This window comes from Rhodnius prolixus, unplaced genomic scaffold (assembly GCF_049639745.1).
Source record: "Rhodnius prolixus isolate KJV_2025 unplaced genomic scaffold, Rpr scaffold_8, whole genome shotgun sequence".
NCBI lineage: Eukaryota > Metazoa > Arthropoda > Insecta > Hemiptera > Reduviidae > Rhodnius > Rhodnius prolixus.
The window spans coordinates 11668280-11679461 of NW_027411593.1; the positions used below are offsets into that span (position 1 = coordinate 11668280).

The 11182-nt window shown below is 29.2% G+C and overlaps 2 long non-coding RNA genes across 3 annotated transcripts in view; one reads left to right on the top strand and one right to left on the bottom strand.

Moving 5' to 3' along the window:
- LOC141450864 (uncharacterized) overlaps nucleotides 1-4976 on the top strand; it is a 23374-nt gene extending 18398 nt beyond the window's left edge. Inside the window, exon 7 of one of the 2 annotated variants that reach the window (XR_012456374.1) lies at nucleotides 4597-4976. This is a non-coding gene — a long non-coding RNA (uncharacterized lncRNA). The remainder of the gene's footprint in view (nucleotides 1-4596) is intronic. The other variant, XR_012456373.1, reaches the window with a different exon arrangement.
- On the bottom strand, nucleotides 2993-10938 carry LOC141450865 (uncharacterized). Its single transcript, XR_012456375.1, has 3 exons — nucleotides 10160-10938; nucleotides 8932-9474; nucleotides 2993-4336 (listed from the first exon to the last, which is right to left on the bottom strand). It is a non-coding gene; the product is annotated as an uncharacterized lncRNA (long non-coding RNA).
- Between the last annotated feature and the right edge of the window lie 244 nt (nucleotides 10939-11182).

The window sequence follows — 11182 nt, forward strand, 5'->3', positions numbered from 1 at the left end:
ATTTGAACTTTAAAAACTGTACTGTCTCTGTTAGCCTACTCCCGGGAGTAGTTGCCCAGGGAGCACCTCGAGGAGGTAGAGATCAGATTTCGCTCCCCAAAAATTATCTACCGATTCTCGCTATAACAATTGTTCCAACTTAAATACTAACATAAGTAGGATTACTTCTATCCTTACTATGCAGTTTTATTTCTTTTGTTTTGAAGATAAATTTTATATTCCACTATAAATAGTTTTAGGTGTATGATGATCAACTTTATGAAATAATTAACATGCCCATTTCTCTATTAAATTCACTTAGGGTATTTTAAATCAAAGATATTTACTTATATATTTCTTTTTATTCAATGCTTAACTCCAAAGTGAAGATTGTCTTTCTTATTGTGCGCTTTAAAATTTTTTCAAAATCCAATCAATTCTATATTGTAGCATGTTTCATTTGAATCCTTAATTGATTTCATTAATTCATTTTATTTTAAACTATTTGAATTTCTATTAAAAATTTTTAATTTGCAACGTTCTTAATGAATAAAATAATAAATATTATTACTTACTTGTTTTTTCCAAATTCAGTTCAAGGTAGGTAAATGTTCGGGGTGACTTGCTTCACAATTTGGATGCTTGATTGTTTTAGGGAAGTAGTTAAAAATGTCCCAAGGCAAAAAGCTATTTCAAGAGTGCAGTTCCTAAACAAATTTATTCAAAAATATAATAATTAAAATTTACTAACATATCTGAAATGAATTTTAGAAATTACCACAGATTATTTAAAAAAAAAAATTAAAATAAAACTTAATTTCAAGTCAAATGTAAAAAATTAATAAAGTGAAATAGAATAGTAATTAAAGAAATACGAATCATTGCTTGTCCAGGCATGCAAGATTCATTGATCGACCACGTGCTAATTCAATTTTTCAAGATTTTAGTACAAAAATATTTAAAATAATAATAAAACTTAATTTCAAGTTAAAATGTAAAAATTAATAAAGTATAATAGAAAAATAATTAAAGAAATACGAATCATTGCTTGTCCAGGCATGCAAGATTCATTGGTCGACCACGTGCTAATTCAATTTTTTTAATTTTTTAGTAAAAAATTATCTAAAACTCCGTAAATTTAATATAGTTGTATCACTTTATTAATTTTAACAAAAATTTGATTGATTTTAATTAAAAAAATAATAAAATCTTACTTACGTGATCAGCATAGATGTTCACTGGTCGAGAGCCCAATGGCAACTGACTGCAAAAATCCGTTAGTCGCCATATTTGAATTTGGATTTTTTATAAAATCAAATTTAAGCATAATTCTGTTTAAAATGGATTAATAACAAGTTAATTTAGATAAAAAAATTATTTTCCCACACTATTAATAGTTTTAAAGTATTTTTTAAAATAAATTATTTGGGACTACTTTATGACGTCACTCAAAAGCACATGGTTTTGCGGAGGAATACAAAAAGTGATTCTAATTAGAAATTAATAATTCTAAATTTTTTCTTTTAAAAAATGAACAAATATTAAATTATCAAGTTGTATTAAATAGTTAAAAATTGATTTTCCACTAGAAAGAGTTTTTTTGGGCAAAAAAGAGCACCTATACTTCTGACCTTCTTTGACTAATTCTGGAAAGTCTGCTCGATAGATTTCCTTGAAATTTGCAATTTTTATTAAATAATATATAATGTTTAATAATAAATTTGTGGTAAAACGTAAAATTTAATTTAAATGCTAGTTTACGATTTTGACCTGGGACTCAAGTTGTACACCAAAACTGGTCTCAAAATAAGATTTCAGAAAACGGTTTTCAGGAAAATGTAAGCAATGCGGCTTAAATAAAAAGTACACAAAGTTTGAACAAAATCTTTGAATTTTTTTTATATGAAAATCCGTAAAAACAACTTAACCTATTACCTACCCTTATACGTGGCGAATTTCCACGAACCTACGCGATAATTTTCTCTTTTATTTTAATATTTTTGCAAAATTTTCATTGCCAGTGATTCTAAATTAGTGGTAAGATCCTAATCTTGTGTTGAAATTGTGTCATACGCAAGCCTTAGAGTGGAAATCCTAGTTAAGTCAATATTCATACATATTGAAATTTTAGCTCGCATTAACTGTTCATTTATGCATTATAATTTAATTTTACATCATATTTAAGAATAATAGTTAAGTGTAGGCGGAAACCTTTACCTGTGAGCCGTTTTTTAAAGAACTTAAATCAGCCTTTGCCCAATCTTCCTTTTTCCCCTGAGTGTGCTCAATCAATTTTCTTTCTATTGGTTAATATTAATCAAAAAATTAAATTTAGCTTCTGTTTATGAGATGTGCCTGTTTTAAACACGTTATATTATACTTAAGGTCCGTTTAGACCCTAGTTGTTCAGTTCAGTTCACCAAGATATCTCAAAAACCAACCAATACTCAACATATACGTACAATATTTACTTTCTGTTTCATCATTATTTATCAGAATAACAGTTTTAGATAAAATTAATGTATTTCAACAATAATATATCACCTAGAATCCTGAAGATTAATATTCCTACAATATATTTGAATCTGGGATCTCATCCGTTCAAAATACCATCAATTATGTGATTTGTTATAATCTACGTGAACATATAGCAGTTATATAAAGTTATTCTATGTGAATTCTATAGAAATCTTTGTAATTTCGTTAAATTTTATCATACTTATAAAAAAGATGATAGTTTATAACCGTTCAATTCTGTATAATCTTCTTACCCACATTAGCCAACAAATAAAGTTTACCAACAAATTAGATCAAACTAAGCCCAATAGCAAAGATAATATTTGTAATAATAGTTAAAAAAGCTAATATTCTTCAAACATTGAATTACAGGCAATCCTTTTTATTCAACAATATCAACAAATTGTATGGTTTATCAAAATCTTATAGTAAGTTCTAGAAAGCAGCAAAATTTAAAAACTTATCAATATACATTTATTTAATTTTCTGTATCAGGTATACCTCAAAAATCAACTCCAATAAAAATGAATGTTTTATTAGATAAAATACTTGCATTTACTACTACAGTATACAGTAGTATAGTATAGTAATAGGCCCTAAATGTAATATTAGATTTGAAAAATGAATTCGGTTTGGATTCAACCAATTTCCCTCTTATTATTTTACCTTCCACTTGCACACTCTCAAGACTCTGGCGGCCATTTTCCCTATTATTATTTTACCTTCCTCTTACAACTCTCTAGACTTTGGCAGCCATTTTACCTATTATTATTTTACCTTACACTCCCACACTCTCTAGACTTTGGCGGCTATTTTCCCTATTATTATTTTACCTTCTTCTCACACACTCTCTAACACTGGCGACCATTGTTGTAACTTGCTTACTTCTTCTTGACACTCTCTAGACTTCAGTGACCATTGTTAAAGTCTCTTTTTTAACCTTCTTTATAGTTTGTTTTCGTAATTTTCATTATTTTATTTTAAATTTTTTCATAATAATCAAAGTTTAAGAAAAATAAATACAGTATTATTAATTATTTTGTTTTTATTTTTAAAAAATTGTGTATTCAATTTTTTTAAATAAATTTTTAAAAATATTTACAAACCTTTTAAACAGATTATTTTATTAATTTTTCTCTTCTTTTTCAAGAAAATCAAAGCGGAATAGTTTATTTTCATGAAAAATGGATTATTTTAACATAAAAAAAAAAAAACCAGCGTTTGTAATATTATTGCAATAGTGTGAATTAAATTAGAATTATCTACTGAGTTTACCTATTACTATCTAAATGAAGTTTACCATTATTATCTTACAAATAAAACGTGCAACTTTAAAGTAGAAATTCTTACATTAGACTATGAAATCCTGCAGCACTCCAGTACTAGTGGTATTTAATCTGAGAATCAACATTATTAATGTAATTAAAATAGCTGGTCACTCACTAGACCTATATAAGAACCCTTTATACTACATTTAACCATGTTGGCGACTCACAAGACTTATATAGGACCACCTTACACTCACATTTAACCATGTTGACGACTCTCAAGACTTATGAAGGACCACCTTACACTCACATTTAACCATGTTGACGACTCTCAAGACTTATGAAGGACCACCTTATACTCACATTTAACTATGTTGGTGACTCATACTTTTTTACATTGGATTGTGAAATAAACATGGATATTTCATATAACTACATACGTGTTGTATTAATGATTCCTAATAAAATTTGTTTCTACTTTCTGATTGGATTAATGATTATTGTCTTTTTCACTTGGACTTCCTTTGACAACCATTTTCGCAGCCTGTACTTCAGTATCAGCGATATTTAATCTGAAAACCAACATTATTTAATGTCATTAAAATGAAGTTTCCCTCATTTTTATCTTTATAGGAAGTTAGAGTCAAACAATTATAACAATTGATAAATTGTTATTCATTAGAATTAAATATATGTGTCTGCAATTATTGGAATAATCAATTTAAACAAATTTCATTCAATAAGATTAATTTAATTGTATTTTTTAATAAATTAATCTTTTTTAAAAAAGTTATCTTTGAATCTGTTAACATAATGTCTTTCTCAATTTCAGAGTTTTACAATTCCGAAATATACAAGAATTTTTCATTTGGAAGTTAATAATTGCGATAAAGCAAATTTAAATTGGCTGTGCTTCATAATCAAACTTCTTGAAGTGACTGCATCTATTTCTTCATTCCGCCTATTTACAAATAATAAATCTACGTAACTACTACACATGTAATAGTCTTAACCACTATTTATTGCAATTATAATTTTTATTATATTGAATTAAGTATTTTAAAAAATGTATTATAATGTTGAAAATTTGTCAAGCATTTTTATTTTGTAATCTAAGTGATGTGAAAATTGTGCCTAAAAGTTATATGCATTATTTAAAAATATACAAATGTTTAAACTGTTTAGGAGTCAATAAAAACCTATGAATTTAAAAATAACTTCTTTTTATTTGCGTACAAAGTTAATACTACCTTACAGCAATAATTTTTTTTAATGAAAAATGAAGTTGAAGAAGTAAAATAAATGAGAAAGGTTCAACAGAATGTAAAACTGATAAACTATCAACTTCAAGCAATAAAATACGAGGGTCGTTTGAAAAGTCCGTGCAAAAATAAAAACTACTTAATTTTTTGGGGTAAACCTTTTTTATTTTTCAACATAGTCTCCTTTTAGGCTTATACACTTCGTCCAACGCTGCTCTAGTTTGTTGATCCCTTCCGAATAATAGGATTTGTCCAAGTCTGAAAAATAGCCATTCGTTTCTGCAATCACCTCCTCGTTTAAATAAAATCTTTTTCCCGCCAGCCATTTCTTCATATTGGGGAACAAATAGTAGTCCGAGGGAGTCAAGTCTGGAGAATAGGGGGGATGTGAAACGAGTTGGAACCCTATTTCCATTAATTTTGCGACCACAACTGCTGAGGTGTGAGCTGGTGCGTTGTCGTGATGGAAAAGGACTTTTTTGTGGGCCAATCGTGGGCGTTTTTCTTGCAGCTCGGTTTTCAAACGGTCCAATAACGATGAATAATATGCACCTGTAATAGTTTTACCCTTTTCCAGATAGTCGATGAGGATTATTCCTTGCGAATCCCAAAAGACAGTCGCCATAATCTTTCTGGCCGAAGGAACGGTCTTCGCCTTTTTTGGCGCAGATTCCCCCTTGGTAACCCATTGTTTAGATTGTTCTTTGGTCTCAGGAGTGTAGTGATGTATCCATGTTTCATCCACAGTGACGAAACGACGCTTAAAGTCCTGCGGATTCTTCTGGAACAGCTGCAAACTGTCCTTGCAACACTTCACACGATTTCGTTTTTGGTCAAGCGTGAGCAATCGCGGCACCCATCTTGCGGATAGCTTTGTCATGTTCAAATGTTGATGCAAAATATTATGTACCCGTTCATTCGAGATGCCCACAGCACTAGCAATCTTACGCACCTTCACTCTTCTGTCATCCATCACCATATCATGGATTTTATCAATGATTTCTGGAGTAATAACCTCAACAGGGCGTCCAGAACGTTCAGCGTCACTTGTGCCCATATGGCCACTCCGAAAATTTTGAAACCACTTATAAACTGTTCTAATCGAAGGTGCAGAGTCACCATAATGTTTATCAAGCTTCTCTTTAGTCTCCTGAGGCGTTTTGTCTTTCATAAAGTAGTGTTTAATCAACACACGAAATTCTTTTTCGTCCATTTTTTGAAAATCACTGGACTTCCTCGATTCAAACGAATGCCAAACACAAAGAAATAGACCGATCTGGCTGAAACTTGGTGTGCGTTCTTCCAAGAGATGCTACTAACTAAACATAACCTCGATACGCGCCGGTAGTGCTACCTCTCTGACTTTGCACGGACTTTTCAAACGACCCTCGTATGTTAAAAGAAAGTTCGACTAAAAATAGTTCTACGTGAATGAAAAATGATACAGAATTAATATGCTCGTTTGATGTTTAATTTTTCAATTAAATTATTACCTTTTTTAAAAAAAAAAAAAAAATTAAAAACTTTCTTTTTAGGACACAAATGGAAAGAATTAAATTAGATGAACAAAAATTTTACATTATTGTATTAATTTAAATGTAATAAATAATAGATAAGACTACCTGAATAACAGTTCCATATGTAGAAATAGAACGAATATTAACAGTCGTGCAGTTTGACTGTCGGAAGTAAAGAGGAACTGTTTAAAATTTTCATCTCAAGTAAAAGCTGAGCTTAATAGAGCTGTAAGTTGCAATAATTAGTAAACTAAATGAACGTTGTTGAAATAATTCTACTTAGTTGACCCTAGTAAAGAAACTTTTTTACAACTTAAGCTTTTTGGTGATCAATAAAATCGAACTAAATCTTTAAAAATACTTGTTTCTATTGTCAATTAGTTTTATTTGTGTAACAAATAAAATTCTTTTAATATTACTTGTTTCTTTTTATTTCAACCTTTTCTCTAACGAAAGTTAAAAAAAAAAATCATTTCGATTCAAAGCGATAGATTAATCATCATAAAGAAGGTTTTTTTATGATGTAATACTTCGAACATACTAAATATTAGATAAGATTTCTTGAAGAACATTTCCACAGGCCTGATGGTAGGTAGGTAGATTTCCTCGACTTCTTCATTCTGCAGAATGGAATGGATGAGAATCATCTAATATTTACCAGCGTACAGCTACATGTAAAGATGGGATTGTAGAGGTAATCATTTCACATGAATGCTGAATATTACTGGGCTGCAAGGCGAAGGGTTAGAAAAGTCTATGGATTGGAAGCCCAGGAAATTTATTTAGAATGCTACATTAATAATTTTAACTAAATGCACACTTTTTGTAAGACTGGAGAAATCATAGTAATTCTCTGTTGAAGTAACTCTTTTGTCAAGCAGCACAATGTTCCCATCTCGCACTATACTTACTGACTAAGTGAGGAATGTTACATGTGTCATACAAAGTCATTCAAAATTGATTGTGATTAGACTAGTTATAGATTTTTTTTTATATTTTCTTAATTCTGACAGCTTTTGATTAGAAAATACCCGAAACTACACAGAATTAGAGAACATAAAAGCAAGATATGGGAAAATATTGAATGTTTAACAGTATCATTTAATAAAGAAAATTTATAATACTAAAAAATATATTTAAATCATTTTTTAAAGAATATAAACCTTTTCATTCAATAAAAATGAAAAAATCCAAAAGAAACACATCTGTCAATAAGATTGATACATCACGTAATCTACTAATTTTATTTTTTAATTATTTTATGAAAATGAATTTAAAAAATATTAGCTCAACTAATATTTTTAGTAAAGTTTTACTAAAGTAGTTTGATGTGATTGGAAAATGCACGTTTGACGTTAAACCTTCTGTTTGAATCAACAAACCTTAAAATTAAATAAATAAAGGGAATTATGAAACGAAAATTAATGCCTATGCACTCTATCGGCGCTTTGATAAACTACAAAGAGATGTAGTTCTAGCTTTTTTTACTAGATAGCATGAGGATGCTTTTATCAACTCTAGAGATTTGGTGTCCGTTCTTTTTTTAACTTAAATGTGTTATATCACCACTTATTTTTAATATTCGTAAGAGCCATTTAAAGATTTATAATACTTTTATGCAGATAACATTTTAAAATAATTAATTTTAACTAAACATTTACACTAACTAAACCTTTACATGAAGATTGAACTATTTAGAAGAAATAAATAATCATTTTTACGTTGGATTAGGGTCAACGACAAAATTTTCCAACACTCGCACATTTTGAAATTTAACTAGTTCCCAAATGTTACTTTTTCCCCAATTCCAACAACAAATTTAATTTTACTGAACGAAATTTTACCTACATTATACTCGAATGTCAGTGCATTTAAATATAAATTATATTTTTACACTCAAATAAGTCAAATAGTAACATTCAGTAACATAAGTTTGCAACACATTTATGTCATTTCTAATTTCTTTTATTTAACTAATATTACTAATTATCTTTCCCAAATTCATTTCTATTTAATAGTAATAATAAAACACTTCAAAAAACCTCTAGTCGGAACTGTCCAATATTTTTTTTTTTTTTTTTTGAGAAACGTGAAATTATCATATCAATTTTTTAGTATTATTGAGAAACAACTATACACTACTTATAAAAACAATATTCAAAATTGATAATTTCATTTGAAGGAAACTTGGACAACAGTGGAAATCTTTCTAATAAAAATTCTAGCTATCATCTATCTGAATCGCTTTTGATAAAAACCGGCCAAACCACCAATGAATTTAACTTTTTTAAGACGTTTGTCAGTTGGTGAATAATAGTTCTACACATAAATATGCTTCCAAGACTACATCCTGACATATTTTACCATAAATAAAATATATTTACTTACTTAAATGGCGCAACAACCCACTAATGAGACTGGGCCTCCTCAGTAAGCCTCCGCCAGGCATCCCTATTTTGTGCGGCAGCCATCCAGTTTGTGACGCCAAGTTCCGCGGCGACACCATCAATCCACCTTGCCTTCGGCCGGCCAATCTTTCTTAGACTGTGGATCTCGTCTTTTAGCATTCTCCTGGCTACCTCGCCTTCTTCCATTCGAATGACGTGTCCTGCCCATCTTAGTTTTGCTAATTTTATGAACCTTACCACATCCATTTCCTCATATAGACTGTAAAGCTCCTAGTTCTTCCTTCTGCTCCATATCTGCCCTCAAAATGTCTGACCCAACTCTCTAAGATGTGACTTTTATTGGTTAACAGAGTTCCTTTTTCATCTCTGCATGATGTTAACCTTGGTTTGAAAGGGGCTCTTCTCTCATTGACTTTCTGGAAGAACTGTCTGCTTTCCTTTGTGTTTCGAAGGTTTTCTATTTTCTCTAGCTTTTTATTCTTCCGTTCTCTTTTGAATGACATACCCGTAATACAGTGGAAGTCTATAAAGAAAGAAGAAGAGAGGAGAAAAAGATTCACAGAAGAAAAAAAAATATATATATTTATATATCATAAATATCAGCAACTCAAATAGCTGAAAGAGAAGAATGATTTTTTATTGATCTTCACCCATTTAGCAAAAACTTAAAAGTTATAATGTTAAAACATTAAATGCACGATTTTTATTCTGTATTTAATAATGAAAATTTTTTTGAACATTTCTTGGTATTCCCTAGTTGGATAGAATCACTTGCAATACAGTTACATATGTAGGTTCTGCATAGTGAAAACTTAGATTTGCAGGACAAAACGTTTTAAGATTTGTAACAATTTTGGCAAACATATTCGCTATTATAAAACAAAATTAACTTTTAATACAATGTTCAAAGAAGATGATGGGAGAAAAATAATGCAGATTTAAACAAGTTTATTCATTCAATATTTAATCGTTTAAAAGTTTATTAAGGCAAGAAGAATGGCAAAAAATATTAAACAGCGTACATATAAAAGTAGTTCTGATATTTTTGAAACACTGAATCTGTCGGTTAATTATAGTATTTTTGTTTTATCTTAATTTAAGATAAGGTTAATTTGATGAAAAATACGATATCAAACTTTCATGTACATGCTATAGCATTTTTTAAATTTTAATCTACTTTAATTATTTTGGTTTTCAATGAAACTAACCATTTTGTAAATTTAATTTCATGAAAAAAACGTACAATGTGACTTTTAAATTATTGAAAATTTGGTGTAACTTCTTCCTACTTAGGTTGAAAAGTGTGAACTGACTAATTTGAGTGTGGTAAGTTATTAATGTTATGGATTGTGAGCAGGTCAGTGTTGCCAATTGTCAAAAAAAATGTTTGTGTTTAAGCTATCATATTATGTTGTTTAGATTATTTAAATCAAATCATAAATTATTATAATTGTCGATACTATAAGGAAATTAATTTTTTGTTAAATAATTTTTTACATCAAACAAATCAATATACACGGTGTACACAAATCTGCTTATTTCAAACAAAAGAGCGTCAAATTTCCAATAAATCCACTTTATCCAGAGCCTCAAAACCACATTTTAGTAGCAATGTGTTTTATTGCTACTGTATTATTTACTTCCTTTTTATTAAATAATAATTGTTCAAAACTAGAATGGTTACTTTTCTTTTTGTTCCTTCTCAAAAATTGACATTCGATTAAATTAATAATTTGATATCAGCGAAAAGTCGGTTACGCAACATCCCAGTTTTCTGCATTTCCACCCCTCGAGGTAGGGTTTTATTAAAAACAAAAACATCCATATGATCTTGATGCTCAATGAATGCACAACTTTTCCTGTAATTGAGTGACTCTTTGATTCAATAATCATTGAAAAAATACAGTGGAAAATTTTAACAAAAATCATCGAGAACGAATTTTTTAGACAATGAAGTAAAAATTGCATGATTTATAAGAAACGTTTTGAGGCACCTTGCATATTATAACTCTTCTAAAAAACATATTCCACAGCTCTGAAGATGACCTAGTCCCTAGGTCGAAAGCTCGTAAAAAATAAATAATGATTGAAATTGGCTCTGTTCTTTCTTCCTTCTGGATAAATGAAAATCCGCATAAAATAATGGTAATAATTATAAAGTTTAATAAAAAAAATTGAAAGATTTATAAATAATAAAGTAAAAACTAAATCAATAATAATGACGATACAAG